The sequence below is a fragment of the Topomyia yanbarensis genome, chromosome 3, assembly GCF_030247195.1.
Source record: "Topomyia yanbarensis strain Yona2022 chromosome 3, ASM3024719v1, whole genome shotgun sequence".
Taxonomy (NCBI): Eukaryota; Metazoa; Arthropoda; class Insecta; order Diptera; family Culicidae; genus Topomyia; species Topomyia yanbarensis.
In genome coordinates this window covers 357,777,497-357,796,106 of record NC_080672.1, presented here as the reverse complement: position 1 = coordinate 357,796,106, position 18,610 = coordinate 357,777,497, and positions in this window count along the sequence as shown.

Sequence of the window (18,610 nt, the reverse complement as noted above, 5' to 3'; positions counted from 1 at the left end):
TAAATGAAAAGAAAGAACTGTCATATCCAAATTTTGAAACAATGGAACTCCTTCCTACCATCTCAAAAGTCGAACGCAGAATGAATGTATGAATTCCTCGCTTCCTGATCTAGCAAGCGATGACTTTGCGTTCTCTTTGTCCTGCTAAAACGCGTCGATATTGCGCTTCGTAACTGCGTTTACTTGCGCGTTTGAATGCATGGTTGCCAGTTATCTTTACTAACAAAACGCATTCTTTGTAAAACAATTTCTAAAATTGTGTAGGGGAGCCCGGGGCTAGTTGGTGGTTGGGGTAAGTTGGCGGAACTCCCTTTTCTCCGTTTCTATTAGACATAAAGCGCTGTGTCTCGTTGTGTACCTCAAGTTTTGTGAAACGCATTATCCAATGTTTTTTTGTTGCGAAACGAACATGTTTTGTAGAAGCTGTGGGCGATATTGTGTTTTTGAATACACTTTATAAATTTTCTTAATTTTATACATTTTGTGTTATTTAAGGTGGATTTCAATCTATTCCCAGAACGATTACATTTTTCGATAGTGCGTGAAAAGAGCTTTCAGTATCCGTATAGATATTATACCTATCCATACACAAAACTAATTGTTTAAATCCTTTTTTATAAAATATGCGGTTGGGGTAAGTTGGCGATGACGTACACGGGGCAAGTTGGCGGTAGTGCAAAAATAGTCATCATTTGTTTCATTTGTGTAATTCACTCTAAAGTAAGACAAACTTTTTCTTGTGTCTCTCATCAATGCAGGGGACAATTATTTCGACCAATTGTCTGAAGTATTTCGAAAATTTGCTTTCGAATATCGAGTACGCGTCGAAGTCAAAATGACGGGGTATTGAGACTGAAATATAATAAAAAGTTTCAAATACCATACAGTTTTATTGAAAAGACAATCGGCACATTTCATATGGACCACTAATGTAATTGTATTTCCATTAGATTGCTTATTTTCTGGCAGTCCGCCAACTTACTCCATACATACCGCCAACTTACTCCGAGGCTGGGTTAAGTTGGCGGCTTATCCGCGTCACATATTTTTGTCTCTAGAAATGAAGACAACATATCAAATATTTAAATAAAATTCAGAGATGTTGCTAACAGTCTACCCTTTCAAGCAACGTGTTCTATTTTGCAAAATCTACCAAAATCAAAGCGGTAAAAAATGAAAACTGAAAACACCGCCAACTAGCGCCGGTCTCCCCTAAATAAAACCAATTTGCCATAATGTTTCTTCGTCATGACATTCGTTATTTGCTGCGAATAATACCAATTAACCATAACGTGGGGGTGGGTGTAGCGTAGTCGGTAAATCGATTGCCTTGCACGCAGTGCACCTGGGTTCGAGTCCCGACCCGCACATAGGGTTAGAAATTTTTCATAAGAGATTTTTCTAACCCGAAGAGGCGAATGACCTTAAGGTTAAAACCTCTATAATCGAAATAAAAAAAAACCATAACGTTTCTTCGGTTCTATATACTACACAACTTTCCTAAATATAGTATAAGACTGAATTATTTAATTTTTGAAGTATGTCAACCAAGAATTGATCCACTGGGTTCCTGTTCCCATGTCGTAGGAGGCGACTGAAAACAGGAGTCTTCAAGTCAAGGTGTTACTCCGTGCCAAGGACTGAATGGCTGTCAGGACTAAAATATGCCAGTCGCGCACGGAGTGTCGTGGGTCTTACCCTTGCTGTGTTATGCGAATCTCAGACACAGTGGACGTTCATTTCTTCGCAAATCGTGGGATTCAAATGATGTTCATGTCCCTAATACCCATTTCGGGGTTCGCTATATCCGATTATAAGCCAACGTGTTTGGTATCTTCTAGTTGCTGTACAACAAGTGCTGATGATGAAATGTGTAGTGCTGTAATCGAATATGGTTAGAGTAGCACAAATCAATCTTCAGCATAAACGTACAGCAACTATGAATCTATTTCGCCTTGTGCAGGAAGGGAAAGCTTCCATAGCTTTGGTTCAAAAACCGTATTTCCATAAAGGAAACTTCTATGTTGGAAAGCTACTTAACCCCGTCTTCGTAGCTTTCAACAAAAATGGCATGACAAATCCACGTGAAATGCCTCGTGCATGTATACTTGCGAATAGTGCAATTGACGCTTGTCTTATATCGGACCTCACAACTCGTGATATTTGTACTGTCATGGTAAATATGACTGTTGACAACATAAACAAGAAATACGTCTATTGTTCGGCATATTTGCCGCATAATGAACCTTCTGATGATTTCAAAAGGGTTGTATCATACTGTGGCAGAAATGGGTTTCCTCTCATAATCAGCAGTGATGCAAATTCCCACCACATAATTTGGGGCAGCTCTGATATCAATTTGAGAGGCACCGAATTGATGGAATACTTAAGTAGTACAAATCTGCACATTCTTAATACAGGAAACCGCCCAACTTTTGCACGAGCTGGCAGAGAAGAGGTGTTAGATGTAACTCTATGCTCTGACAGTATTACGCATGAGTTGACAAACTGGCTCGTACCAAACGAGCTCGAACCGTCGTTATCTGATCATAAGTACATCGTCTTTGATCATTTAAACGTCTCGCAAAATATCGTCACCTATCGTAATCCCAAATCTACGAACTAGGACCTCTACGAAGAGGGCTTGGCGACTAGGTTTCATGGGTATCTTCCGACGATTGAATTGATTTGGAAGTGGTCGATGAGTGATTTGGATGAGGTCGTGGATAAAACAAGCTCACTCATAGTAGCAGCATACCAAGAGGCTTGTCCGCTTCGAGTTATGCGTGCTTCTAGAGGAACACCTTGGTGGAATACCGAACTTGTTCGACTCAAAAAGTTTTGTAGGAAAGCTTGGAATCGCAGATGCATGGACGGGTCGGAGACATTTAAGTTGGCTCGCAAAGCATACAGAAATGCCCTTCGATCCTCTGAGCGAAGTGGTTGGAAAAGCCTCTGTACAAATGTCTCAAGTCTCAACGAGACTAGTAGATTAAATAAGTTACTTTCGAAATCGAAAGACTTTCATGACAGTTCCATTAGAACTGCTAATGGTGAATACTCGTCTGACGAAGATGTAGTACTCAACTGTCTTTTTGACACACACTTTTCAGGTTGTACGGAGCCATCACTGACGACTGCCCCTGAGTTCTTTTCAGGCAGTTCTGATTCTTGGGCATTTGCTCGTAGAATTGTGACAACCGAATCAATCGATGGGCGATTGAAAGTTTTGCTCCGTATAAGTCTCTGGGAAAGGGCGGAATTATTCCAGTTCTACTACAAAAAGGATATGAACACTTCAAGCATATTTTGAAAAAGGTTCTTACTTGCAGACTTGCAACAGGATACTTTAAATTAGCGTTGCGGGAAATAACTGTCAAATTCATTTCCAAAGGTGGCCGCGTCACTTATGAGGAGGCAAAAAGCTTTAGATCGATCAGTCTGACCTCCTTCCTTCTCAAATCAGTGGAACGTTTAATCGACCACTACATTCGGGATGGTAGCTTGGGCGAGCATCCGCTGCATGCAATGCAACATGCATATCAGCGGGGGAAGTCTACTACCACCCTGTTACACAATGTTGTCTACAACATTGAAAAAGCTTTTTCACAAAAGCAATCAAGTTTAGGAGTTTTTCTCGATATTGAAGGTGCTTTTGACAACGTGTCTTTCGAATCCATTTTGGAAGCAGCACGAGATCATGGAGTACCTTCATATATCACGAACTGGATACACGCAATGCTTAGCAACCGACATCTGTGCTCATCGGTAAGACAAGTAGAGATGAGGAAACTGAGTGTCTGCGGATGTCCTCAAGGTGGTGTGCTGTCACCACTTCTATGGAACCCTGTCGCCGATAGCTTGCTGAGAAAACTAAATGAGCTTGGGTTTCCGACGTATGGTTTCGCCGATGATTATCATATAATGATCACCGGTATTTGCATTAACACACTTTTTGATTTGATGCAACAAGCCTTATGTGTTGTTGAGCGGTGGTGTCTTTATGTTGGACTATCAGTTAATCCAAATAAAACCTCAATGGTGCATTTCACGCAACGAAAGATTACAACCGGAGCTCGTCCATTGCAGTTTTTTGACTCTGAAATTATTGTCGATGATCAAGTTAAGTACGTTGGGGTAATTCTCGACTCAAAACTTAATTGGACAGCTCACATCGATTTCAGGATCAAGAAAGCTTGCATGGCCTTTGGCCAATGTAGACGGGCTTTCGGCAAATCTTGGGGACTCAAACCCAAGTACATTCAGTGGATCTTCACAACAATTGTTAGACCAATACTGGCATACTGGTGCCTTGTTTGGTGACAGAAGGGAGAAGTCATGACAATCCAATCAAAGTTAAACAATCTTCAGAGGATGGTCTTGATGGCGATGACTGGTGATGCGTTCTCGACAACACCTACTGCTGCTCTCGAGGCACTCTTGAACATAAAACCACTACATGTGTTTCTGAAACAAGAAGCACTTTCTTGTGCATACCGTCTTAAGGTTACTGGGCTCTGGAACAGTAACCCAATAGATCGTGTAACTAGCCACACAAGACTGTGGCCCCAAATGGTTACTTGGGATGAATATACACTTGCTCCCAGTGACCTTACTTTCACATGTAGTTTTTCTTCTAAAACTCAATGTGAGAATTCCTCTTCGTGAGGAATGGCTGTCTGGCTGGATGGAGCGACAACTTGAAGAATACGTAGTTTGTTATACGGACGGTTCTTTGTTGGAGGGCCGAGCCGGTGCTGGTGTCTATTGTCATGAGATGAGATTAAACCAATCTCATTCGCTTGGTAGATACTGTACCGTATTCCAAGCAGAAATCTTTGCGATTCTGTGTGGCGTACAATCCGCACTTCAATAGGGAATTTGCGGTAAAAGAATCTATTTTTGCTCTGACAGTCAGGCTGCCCTAAAAGCACTTAGTTCGGCAGATTCGAGATCGAAATTAGTAATCGCATGTCGAACTCAAATCGAAGAACTTAGCATTTCAAATGCTATCTACCTTCTATGGGTACCCGGTCATTCCGGTATTACTGGAAATGAATGGGCGGACGAATTGGCTAGAGCTGGCGCTGCGACTGATTTCGTTGGTCCAGAACCAGTTCTAACACTGTCAATAAGTTGGATAAAGCACAAGATTCGCTCTTGGGCAAGATTCGCTTCGAACATGCCAACCATTGGCGTAGCTTGCAAACTTGCGTTCAAACAAAGGCTTTTCTGCCGGATGTGAATCCGAAAATGTCAAGAAATTTGTTGCATTTTTCTAAGCACAACTGCAGTATTCTGGTCAGGGCACTGACTGGACATTGCAAACTCAATTATCACATGGCTACTATTCAGCGCGCTGAGTATTATTCATGTGATCTTCGTGAATCTGATTACGGAACATCATATCATTTGATATGCAGTTGCCCTGTATTAATGCAATTGAGCATCCGGATTTTTGGTTCTCCATACATAGATGAACCTATGTACAGAGAGCTGAAATTTAAGGATATACTTTTGTTCCTAACCCAGTGTGGTAAAGAGCTATAGTTTTTTAGCCGTATTTGAATAACACTATCTCTTCGGGGGTGTTGTCGTTCTGTTATCTCAATATCCCCTCGGAGGTGTTGATATATCCGCTGACTGTTTGAGTAGAGGTTCTAAATCCCTCCGGGGGTTGGAAGTTTTATTCCTGCTGTTGTAGCACCTGCAGATCGTTCAGCATCACTCCGGGGGTGCAGAATGCTCTGTTTTAATTGTTCTGTGTCGTTGTTTTCCTTACCCCTAACCTTACCACTTCCCCAATCCTTCCCATCAGGAAAATGATGAAAAGACGATTCTTGGCAAGGCACAAATCTCCGATCAACATGGGGAGCGTGCCATTTGAGCCAGACGCTACTGATTCCTGATTCCTGAAATATAGTATAAGACTGAATTATTTAATATTTGCAAAACGTTAAATTTACGTTTTGGACCACTGTGCATGGTGTGTTGTAGTGCCATAATATGTATCATACTGTAATTTTATTCAAATCATTTGCTACCATTTTGCAACCATCAGTACACAACCAATCCAATATTTCACGCTGCCGTCGCCAATCAATTTTTGTACTCAGAAGAGCAGCTCTACCCACGAATCATCTCAACAAATCCCTAAGATGGAAATCTTTTGTTCGACGACATTTTTCATTTTCCGCTTCCGAGCGCGTTCGTTAACCAGCCGTCAAATCTACCTCAGGGCATTCGTTCTAGAGTTTGGCTCGGGTTACTCGCTCTGCTTTGATCTGCCCTGTCAGTATTGGCGAGGTGACTTATGGCGGCTTATGTGCAGCTGCTACGTGAATTCAAAGCAGAAAAATTCATGATCACCCGGCGGCGGCATCCGACCGAACACATCGTCACGGAACTTCGATTAATATGGTGATGGCGATAATCGTTTGTTTAACACCTCCGACGATCCCCCCCATTCAGCCGCCCTGGTAGTAACTATGCTGGCAAGGGGGCAATATTGGCAGTGTACTTTATTGGCCCAATTCGAAAAGATAATTGTTATTTTATCGTGAGATTTATGAACTTGCATTAGCCATCGGATGGCTGAGCTCTGAGGAATTTGATACTTGATGAAGGTGAGTAACCTTCGCTTGGGTTGTTTCAGCAAACGTATGCACTATAATTTCATACAAGTAATTGATTCAGAATGTGATATTTCCAATCACTAAGAATCTAACCAATTTGTTTCATAAAATATCCAGTTTCATCACGAGTGGGGGTAACGGTGCCGAATAAAACTGCATTCTTCAGTTCCTACACGTGTTCTAATCTGTTAAAGTGATCCGTACAATTGGATTCCCCGGAATTTGCATACTTATACTGAACTGAGTAGTCGTGTTTAGCGGAACGTTAACTAGATGTGGAATAACAAAAACGAACAAGTCATTGACTGTGGAGGATCGCGCACTTGAGCTGAAGCACTCGAGTGCCACTTGAGAATTCGAATCAATTTCAGCTGCTCCGCTTTACACACGAATCTAGCAGGATCCCGGATACTAAAGGCTGCGCGTGCTGGGATAATTTGTGTTGAACATACTCTTCCTACAACCGTCGATCGTCGATCATATCCGCCAGGTCGCGTGTACGCGTGTGTACACTCGGCTGGTCTTCCTGGTACAGTTCTAGCATGGGACCACTTGTATTAATCCATGCCCTTGTCAAACTACTGTTTGCGACATGACGTATTTGGGTCTACAAATACTTCGTTGAAGAACTAAGTGAGAACGGTTTAGAGACAAAACGATAAAAATTCGATGTAGTAGGTTTCGTTTTGCTTTAGAGATTTCTTATCGGCATTTGGTTCGATAAAAGTTTCAGGATAAAATAAATGTAATTTTTTTGAACTAATGTTGTCTCCATATATCACATCGTAGGCCAAATGTCACCCCACTGGAGGTACTAAGCGATTCTGAACGCGCGAAATAATTGAAAATTTGAAACAGCATGAGACCAGCGAGCGCATTACCACTTCACCACAGGGACATTAACAATGCCGCCATAATATATGAACTTCACCTAGAACAACTATGAGACTAATAACTCTTTCCGTCACAAGCTGATCGGAGTTGAGCTGTACACCTATAGCTTACCACATTCCTGCTGAAGATCCTCCATCACATCAAAGTCGAACATAAATCTCGGCTGAAAAGTGCATCATCCCTTCTCGTTCGGCTACAGGCTTCACCGACATTCAATTAGGATCATCACCGCTTAGCCGACGCGAAATCTCGCGCAAGATCTAAAAACCCATCATAAGTGTCCGTATGTTTATGGTAGGGCAATAATTAATTGAATTTATGCCATTGATTTACAGTCGTACAACTTCCAACATTGCATTGGCGAACCCGATTTAGGAACCTCATGGTCTATGTGCCGATGCCGCGCGCTCGAACACAGCAGGTTTGAACAATAAATTCTACGTGTACATGTAAATTAAATAAATAGACGGAGTAATGGCAAGAACAAAACCAATGACAATTAATAATCTCGGACGCGAAGAAAAAAACTGAATAGTTACAAGCCGCTTAGCGCAGTGGGTTGAGGGCAAACCAATTTATAACCACTAATACCCGCGAGAAGTAATCTAAACGAAACTAATCGCCGCAGAGATTAGTAAGGTATAAGTACTTAGAATGAGTAATGTGGTCATTCATTAAATTATGCTGAACGACAGTCTAATCAAAGGTAAATAGGCGTTTGCTAATCTATAACCGGTGGCTTGAGACGAAGGTCATTGCCATCGATGCTTGTTTGGAATGATGATCTTTGATGTTCGTTGTCAATCTGAAACTTTGAAACTAGTACAGCGTCAATGTTTGTACTGAAAGGAGGTACCCCACCATCACTGTAGGTCATGAAATTATCGATAAGCACATTATAATGCTCAAATAAAAAAACGTGACACGTTTAGATTTATTTAATTTGTTTTAATAGTAAAGTCAAAAACAGACCTCATTCAAATATGTTTTTCATAAAGTATTTTTCTCCAAAATACAAAACTCGTATTTCGAATATTATAAATTGCTTACAACTTTGAGAAAGGTTTCCGTTTAGATTTCACTATATTTTCAGTTGGACCGAGAACCAAAAGGTTAAAGTTTCAAATCCACTGAGTTCACTAATATTTAGTATAATATACTGAAATTTTATGGTTATGCATCAGTTTTTTCTCTAATTGTTTGTAGTATCAATAACAGGGTAAACGTAGATACCTCCTCGAATTTTATGGTGACTTCGACAAAAGATATTTTGTCATGAGTATCGAGGTCGGGGATTCGCTTGTTTTTTGGGGACCGAATGTCAATGGTTTCGTCTTTTGGTCTGATCGGTCAATGTGCTACATCACTCTCAATAACGTGTGTTCAATAAAGAATGAGAATGCTTTCAATATCTTTCTGTAATAAAGTAAAGAGCGTAATTTTTTTCCGCTCCATGAGCGGCATGGGTGGCATGTTTCTTTTTGCTCGTCTGCTGTCAGTTCAACCGAAGATGGCGTCAAAACAGCAGTGTGTTGTACGGTTTTACGAAACGCATGATCATCGTCGAAAAAAGTTTACGGTAGACCACTTTTGAGACGAAAACGTGCCCTAGAGTACATACAGTTTACCAGATCCTGGCATCCCTGAGCTTGGAGCGGAAGGACGGTAGCGGCCGTCCGACGAAGATAATGATGAAGAAGAAGAAGAAGGAAGCGTTGAAAATGCTATTCAACAACAAGGACGCAACGAGTTTGCGTGACGCCGGCCGAAAATATCACTGCTGCCATACCTTGATTCACCGAACTCTCAAGATAGAGGACATCATCTGTCAGAAAAAGACTCGGTCCCCCCGAGTACAAGGACGAGCAGTAAAGATTCAATTTTTTCGAACCCGAACCCGACCCGAGCCCGAGAGCTTGAAAATTTAAAAACCCGGACTCGACCCGAGCCCGAAATTATAAAATTTTAAAAACTCTAACCCGACCCGAAACCAATCATTTTAAAATTGAAAAACCCGAACCCTAGTATGAAAAATATGAAAAACCCGAACCCGAGAATTTCAAAATTCGAAAAACCCGAACCAGAAAATATACTATTTTGCGCGATCCAATCCAAACCCAACTTGTTGTTACGGAGAATCAACCAAAGATCCCTAATATTTGAACTTTTACGCACCCGAGCTGGATCCTAGGCTCATCTAAGAATTATAGCATCACTCGAACTTGAACTAGCACCGTACACGTATAGTTATATCGAATTACTGGCGAGTGGAATTCGCATTTATATTTACTATTAAAGAACGTCCAATTTGTTCTGAGAAATTTATGAATCGTCGAAAGCAGGATAAATCGGCGGCTAACTCATGGGGAAACAAAAAGCTTAATAATGACAGTTTCAAACAACCTCGTACTTAACGAAAATTTCTATTTTTTTATCGAAACCCATTCCTGCAAGAGTAGTTTTGTATAATTTATTGCATGCATTAAATAAGCCTTGGCAATTGGGTCAATAAATGAAGAATAAAATTCTCCTTTTATTACAACTTTAATCTTTTTTACGAAAATGTGAACACGTCATCGTTTCGTTTGAGAATTCAGCCATGCGGGTTAGAATTTTTGACAGTAATCCTAGAAAAAGGATAGGAATCAAGGTAGTTCAATGGAAATTGTGGTCGTAATAATTCAATTTCATAAAATAATTTTTATTTGTTATTTTACGTATGAAGAAGTGAAACAAAAAATTCGACTACGTATCTTTAACGTCAACTGCATCAGAAAAAAAATCAAAAACAGCCTTATGACCCTTTTCACAATTCGTATTCGACAGTTTATACGACGTCGCCCTCGTTACTGGTTGGTCCCCGGGCTACAACGGCGTTCAAAGTATGTCGAAATTTATATTCCATAGTGGAAAGTTGAACCAATATTTTCTGACAAACTTTCATTTGACTTGGTTTATTGATGATTATCATGAAAAATAAGTTGCATAGAGATTTTAGATGTGAAACACTTGTTGTTGACTGCTCTCTCGTAAGTGCTCGCTTAAAAAAAATAAAATAAGTCGCTATTTTCAAACATTCTAGATGGTGGAGCTATCGTTTTTAAAACTTAGCTGCCGTATAATTGAATACTATTGCGAGGATAAATCAGTGCTATATTTTCTAGTTGGAAAGCTTCACTCCACTATTAAGCAGAAAAAGCAATGTTTTGAATTAGTTATGGACTCTTCAGGAACACAAATAGTGTATCCGTTTTTGGAGCTAGCGTAAATCCGGTGCTTGCTTTGTCCTGGTGCTAAGTTAGTGTCGGATTCTGATGAGACGAAGTCGAAACGCAAATTCCATAACTAATTTAGTCATATGTTTGTGTCCTTAATGCGCATAAGTGTTTTTTTCCCAATTTTTTCCTTGGGGATAGTTCCTAGTGAATGTTTTGAAAATGACTTCTGTCATTCGATAGCACGTAGGTACGTTGATAATACGATTGCTAAACGAAGCGTAGGTGTACGTATTACCTGTAATATACTATAAATCAAGAATAAGCTCATGAAGTAAAAATTGACATACGATATTTTGAGTTTTGTGTTACATGAAAATATGTAACCATACACAATATTGCATGCTGATTGGGGTAGAAACGTATTTTATGGATTTATAAATAATTTCACGAACACGAATGGTAAATCATGATTAATAAACTATGAATCATGAACCAGCTCCAGAGGCAAAAACGGGCCCATTATTATTATTTCGCGTTTTGCGAAATAATTCAAATGCAGCACGGTGTCTCTGGTAGAACAATACTCAGACAAAAAAATTAGTTTGCGAATCTGAAGTTCTCTTCAGATTTGAACATGACTATAAAAATACAATATTTGAACACTAGAAAATATGACGAATTCTAGCGATTCAAAAGTGGTAATATTGAGCACGGTTTATTTTATTTTATTTATCAAACAACTTAACCTAACAATTGTGCAAGTAACATCACTGTTCTCCAAGTATGCACTATTGCCTAACTACGCTGAGGGATGAGTAAAATTTAAATGCGTCGATTTTGAAACGAGTTAAGGAGATATTGGATTTAATAGTTGTAGGGAGACTATTCCAAAGATTGATAGCACGTATTCGAAAAGAATTTCTCAGATAGTTTGAATTTATTCTGGGTACTACTATATTATTGACGCGAGTTGATCTGCATTTTGTAAAAATAGTGGTCAGAAAAGGCGGTCCTTCGTGTAGTGTTTTGAACATTGTTGTACAGTGTCTATATTTCAGATAGTTTTGGAAGGTACATCGTAAAATTGACCTGCTGAATTGTGATACATGGTCTTTCTTTGATAGATTATGAACATATCTAGTAGCCGAGTTAAATGCTACCTCCAGTTTTCTAAATAGTGTAGTATTTGGAGAGGAAAAAATAACATCGCAGTATTGAAATAGGGGAACCAGGAGAGTTTGTGCCAGCTTCTTTCGTATGTGAAAAGGAGTAATTTCCCTAAGACTGACGAGAGAGTGTAAGGTGTAATAAATTTTTCTACATAATGCGTTGATTTGAGGTTTCCAAGTTAAATGAGAGTCGAATATTAGCCCCAAGTTTACAACTTGATCCGTAAATGCGACTGAGGTTTTGTCTACTGATATTAGCAAATCATTTTTAATAACAGTAGATGATTTATGGAAAATAATTGCTTGTGTCTTTTTACTATTGAGCATTAATCCATTAGATTTAGACCACTGCACTATATTCTCTATGTCTATATTGATTTTGGCAACTACATTATCAATCTCATTTTTATCACCAGAGAGGTATAGTTGAAAGTCATCAGCGTAAAGATGGTAGCTGCAATGACTCAGTACGCTGGGCAAATCATTTATAAATAATGAGAACAGAGTTGGTCCTAAGATCGAACCTTGGGGGACTCCACTGTGATTTTGTTCTATACTTGAAATTCGACGAATTGATTTCTTTTCTCTAAGTATGAGGAAATAAGCTTTACGGCTGTATTTTCAAATAGATAATTTGAATTGTTTATGAATAAGCAACCGGTGATTGATGGAGTCAAAAGTTTTACTAAAATCGAGTAGTACTAAGACGGTTATTTTGGACTTATCCAGGGTTTGACGTATATCATTATCAATTGTGATTAATGCTGTTGTCGTGCTGCAGTTCTTGCGATATCCTGATTGAAAGGCACAGAGTAGATCATGTTCTGTAAGATACTGGATCAGTTGATCGTTTATCAGGCTCTCAAACACCTTCGACAATGCAGGTAGAATGCTAATGGGTCTAAATTCAGAAGCATTGGTGGGGCAATCAACTTTCGGGACTGGAACAACTCGAGATGTTTTCCAACAGGTTGAAAACGACGAAGTTGTTATAATCGAATTGAACAGATTTGTAATAATAGGAAGTAAGAAACATAAAGATTGCTTTAGTACACTTATAGCCGTAAGCTCAAACGCGTACTAACTATTTTTAAACCGGACTAACTTTTAAACCGGCCTAAACTATTTGGTAAGCTTTAACCCAACGGTGCTGTCATTTATATGGCTGCGTTCTGATCTGCGATACACAACAATGTTAAAAACAACAAATTCATGTTAAAGAAAATGAGTAAATTAGACAACATGGAGAATTGTTTTTCATTCCGATATTTTCTTGCAGTAAAATAGCTTTTCTTCGTCATATATCTCGTTCCATAGCGTGTGAGAACAATTTTGTCAACATGTAACTGATATGTTTCTGAACTTAGAACTTTAACTTGGTGGATAGTGGATAGTTGGCCGATGATGTACAGCATTTTGTAGTGACATAATATTTAATGCACAAAAGAAAATAAGTTTGAAGTGGTTGAACCATCGTTTGTAACTGGTGCTATGATAGTTATTTTAAACTTTGATTGCAAAATTGGTTGAAATATTTCAATTTGAATTCAAAATGAACTGTGAATATCATTTTAATTGAACACGATACCTGTCGACACGAGGGGAGAATATTTATATTCGTTTCAAGCTAATTTTCACAAGTTTGGAATAAATATCAATTATAAATAAAGGTTAGATCACACTCTGCGAATTAAAATTGTACTCGTTTTTTTCAGCGAAGCTTAAATAAAATGTAAACAAAGGTCAAACAAAAAATTAAACTTTGACAGAATGATCACAAGTGCATCAATGCAGATTGGAACGATTTTATTTGCTAACAAAATTTCTACGATTTTATAAATAAACAGAAATGAAAGTTTTGAGCATCCTAGTAATATATTTTTACGAACAAATATATTGATCGCCGTTGCGTTCGCAATCAATTTTAAAATATTTTATTTGGATGTTTTATGTGAGTTTATTCATATAGGTAAAATGCGCATATTTAAAATCTTTTATTTAATCTTTGCTTAGGGTATTTATGGAGTTACTTTGTAAGCGGTTAACATTCTGATTCAAAGAATGAAAATAAGAAAATTTATAAAATAGTGCATTTTACGATCTACATCCGATTGTCATGTATTTGGATCTATCCAATGAAAAAAAAACTATTTTTTTAGTTATTCACTTTCTTTGATGTGAGATACGACAGATATATGGGCAATAATTCGTGATAACATGTTATTGATTTATATTAAGGAATAAACTGTTCCCACTTATTTTCACAGCGATATGTAAAAGAAAATAATCAAAACAATTCTTATTGCAGTTTTGATTCTAATTCGCAAAAACAACTTAGATCTGAATATGCGATAATCGATTCGATATGTCCAAATGCTCTCCTGTAACTCTTCGATGAGCAATTGGAATCAAGCGTGTAGAGAGAAGGAAAGAACAGAGAAATCAAAAGTACAGGTAAATATAGTTCGACGGTGATTGTCTTTCCTACCAGTTAAAACTGGCTTATTTATTGCCATCTTTATGAGCAAGGAGAGCCACCTTGATCCAGAAGAAAGTCGAAGAGAGGATTGATAATAACGAAGTATGCGCAAGAGGAGCATGTCATATTTTTGTCTTTTTCCGGTAACATAATGCTGCCATTTGCATTACTGCGTTCTGATCGGCAATACACGGCAATGTTAAAAACCGTAGAATGAGGTTAATAGAAAATTCACTGTTTATGCCATTTAATAGTTATACATTAAATACATAAAAATTATTTAATACATTAAAATTATTTAAGATGCAAGTGGCTAATACTACGTTTACACAACAAGTAAAAACGTGTTTTAACACTATCTCGATAACATTTTTCTTGTTGCTAATTATTATAACATTACTCTGTAGTGGGAACGTGGTATAAAACGTTATTTCGCTATTTTGTCAAAAATGGTGCATACTATCGTGAATGTTATAGAGTTGTATTGTTAGTCGCTAGTCTCTCCAAGGATTGAAAGAGCTTCTCTAACATTATATTTAGTAGTCAGACAGTTCAGCTAAATCTGACTATTTCAAATTAAATCAAATGCTTACAGAACAATAATGGAAGCTTACCTTTATTGGAAACGTTTGTATTAGTTGCTGTTCTGTAGCACATGAAAAAGTCAAAAACAATTATTTATTTGCTTCAGATAATTATGTGGTCATTGGAAAAGACATCTGACATTTTAGCCTGGTGGGGCTTATTATACCATCCTACCCAACTATTCCACTAACCATGCATATAGAATTTGGCAGACATACTTTGCTGAAAATGAAGTAATTCAAATTATCAGCACGATTACCTAACCAATCCTGAAATACCAAAAGTTCAGTAATTGAGCTGAGAATTTGACAACTTCAAAAGGTGATTTTCAACGAAGTAAATCTGTCAAATGGGTTAAAACCAAATTGCTGAGCTTTGAACATCTTGGATTTCAACGAAATTTTGCGACATCGTGCGAAAATTGAGAAAGCTTCAAACCCCGGTTACAAAATAATAAATTACAATTAATTACTTCCTATAGTCTGCAATCTGTCTGATAATCAATTGACAGATATAACTTAACAAATTGAACCTGACACTTGATGCAGACAGTAAATCTTCTGGAGGCACCTCGACAAAATGCGGTGTAAACCGTAACTCAAAATTTCCTGGACCAATCGTACTGAATTTTACACAGTTTTTCTTCTTACAATCATTGCCCAGATAACTACAAAAGCTTTTTGCAAAATGCTTGATATTATTATTTTTTTCAATAGCATTTTCATCGTTTTTTAGCAATAATCCGACTTTGGCTTAAAAGTGCTACGAAAAGTTCGAAAATCGACCAAGAAATAAAAGCTCCATTAGTCACTTGTGGAGTGATTTTAAAAACAACTATGCAAATGTATCAACGATTGGTCCATCAGAGTTATGGTGCACACCGCCAAACCAGTTTTCGACGTGGCACCTGACTGAATAGACAATCTTTGCATCGAAAAAAATAAGGAATCCAATTTTCTGCAATAATACTTTACATAACCCCCTTAAGTTCCGACACGATTTAGGCGATTCTTCCACATTCAACTTTTTGTGTCATTTTTCCAAGTCATCTATCCAGTCTCAACTTTCACAACTTCTTTCAAACCCTATGCATTTCTGTCCTATCACTAAGAATTAAACGACAATTTGTTCTACAGTGGAAATGCTAATCGTCCAAGATCTGATGGAAAATTATAAATAGTGAAACAAGCAAGCTTCGATATAATTTAAATAACGATCAAAATGAGAATATTTGTAGCAGATTGTTTGCCGTCATAGTGTTACTTAGGTTGTATCGCATGGCTTTATTTATAATCTTTTATTTAATTATAGTTTGGATTCTTTCGAAAGCAGTAAAAATGTAAGAAAACTTCCACTTGCGTATTGTGTTCTTTGTGAGAAGATATAACTAGAAAAGAACATTGTGATTTTATATTCTTTTCTTTTTCTCTAGTTAAACTAACTAAAAAATTGTGGGTAAATTAAACAGCTTCACTCATTTTGATAGCCATAAGTAACTAACAAACGAAAACATTTTTTTTAATGCAGCTCTGCATTCAATTATAAAATTTCGTTCTACGGTTTGTTTCCAAATGATTCGACTTCTGCTAACCTGCAATATAACTCTTCGACATGGCATTTTCAAATGAGCGTGCAGCACCTTATGGATAGGACGATAAAGAATATAAAAAAATGACATTTTAAACTCGATTATACCTGTTTTTCGTACGGGATAAAACTTGCTTACTTGCCCTAACATGGTTTGTGTGCAACATGGGCCATAATATTGCACATAAAGGTCGAAAAGTTGATTCAAATTATTGAGATGTATGCCAGAGGAATATGGCGCCCCTTTACACTGTTTTCATTTGGCTTCAGGATGCAGCCATTTCTGCGATGACAGGTACTAACGTCTTAGACCGGACTAAACTCAGGCCTAAAATCAAAGATAGTACCGTGCGGCGGTACCAACTAGCTTCAAGCTTACCGCTATTATTGGTATTTGATCAACGCCTATCGATCCGCAAGTTGATGTGTTAAAATGCTTTTCCACTTCATCTTGCATGACATTCCGGAAGGAAAAGTTTCCGTTCATATTGTTGTTGAGTTCTTCGTTGAATGAGAAGAGAATTTTGTTTGATACAAAGTAATTGTTGAGATGATTTGCAGTGACATCACAAGGAGAGGATAGTGCGGTAGACTTTTTTAAGCCAATCTGTTCCACCTTTCTCCACAATTCATTCGACGAAAGCTATATATGTTATATATCCATTCATATCACGAAGAAAAGTTAATTACTACAAAACGAGACTGGATGTTGTGTATAGATGTAAACGTCAAGAAATGATTGGGTGTCTTTTGTTAAAAAAAAACCCGAACCCGAAAATTCCAAATATGAAAAACCCGAACCCGAAAAGTATAAACTTCAAAAACCCGGACCCGAACTCGAGAAGCTTAAATTTATAGTACCCGAAACCCGTCGGGTTCGGGTCGGGTTCAGGTTTCAGGTCCAAAAACCCGAACCCGACCATCTCTAACGAGCAGATAGCAATCGTGAAATCGCAACCGCGGGGCGTCGTTCGTGTTCGTGGCGACGAAAGTTACTTGCCGCTCGCAAAGACTCACATTCCAGGAAATGACAGCTACTATTCCAGCGACAAGTCGGTCACACCCCCGAAGTAAAATATAAGTTTACTCACAAATTTGAAAAGAAAGTTATGCTGTACATCGCCATATCGGACAGAGGGATTTCAAAGCCGTGGTTCAAGCCGAGTGGTCTGGCCATCAATCAACAAGTGTACCAGGAGGAGCGTCTTGAGAAAATTCTTCTGCCGTTTTTAAAGGAGCCTCATGCGGATGGGAAGTCCGTCTTCTGGCCGGACAAGGCGTCTTCCCATCACGCCAAGAAGACGCTTGAACAGAAAAAGATACCGTACGTGCCGAAAAAAAGGAACTCGATCAACTTGCCCCAGTGCCATCTCATTCAGGGTTTTTTCGGCTCCTAGTTTACAAAAATAATTGGCGGGCCAAGGATACGAAGCAGTTTACCACCAGGATCCGACGTTGTATACGGAAGATGGACGTCGGTGCCGTTCAGCGCTCTTGTGAGAGCATCGCGACTAAGTTGGGTCAAACGGCTGACCAGGGCCTCTTCTCCAATATTCATTTTGAAGAATGAACATTATGTTTTAAATAGAAAATACTGAATCCGTTAATTTTTTTGTTTTTTAACTACATGATTGAATTTTTTTTTATTTTTTATTGAACACCTGTCATTCGTTTCATTTGTTGCTTATTCCAGCTGGTTATTTTACTTATATAAAGATGTGAAAAGAACGGACATGAAATAGATTAAAAATAAAGAGAATAGACATACAAAAGGAGGACTAATTAAAAAAAGAGCAAAACAAATAAATATCAAAATGTTAATGTTACAAAAAAGTTAAAAAATGAATAAAGCAAAAAATAGATATGGAAAAACGGAAAAATATTAGTAAAAGTAAGGAAATGAAAAGGCTCAAAATGTAGTACATAATTTAAAAAAATTAAAAATATCCAAACGGAGAACAATGGAAAAATGAAAAAAAAAACAGTGGAAAACCTGCACATAGAAAAAATGTACTTTTTTCCTATTTTTATTAACGACTAAGA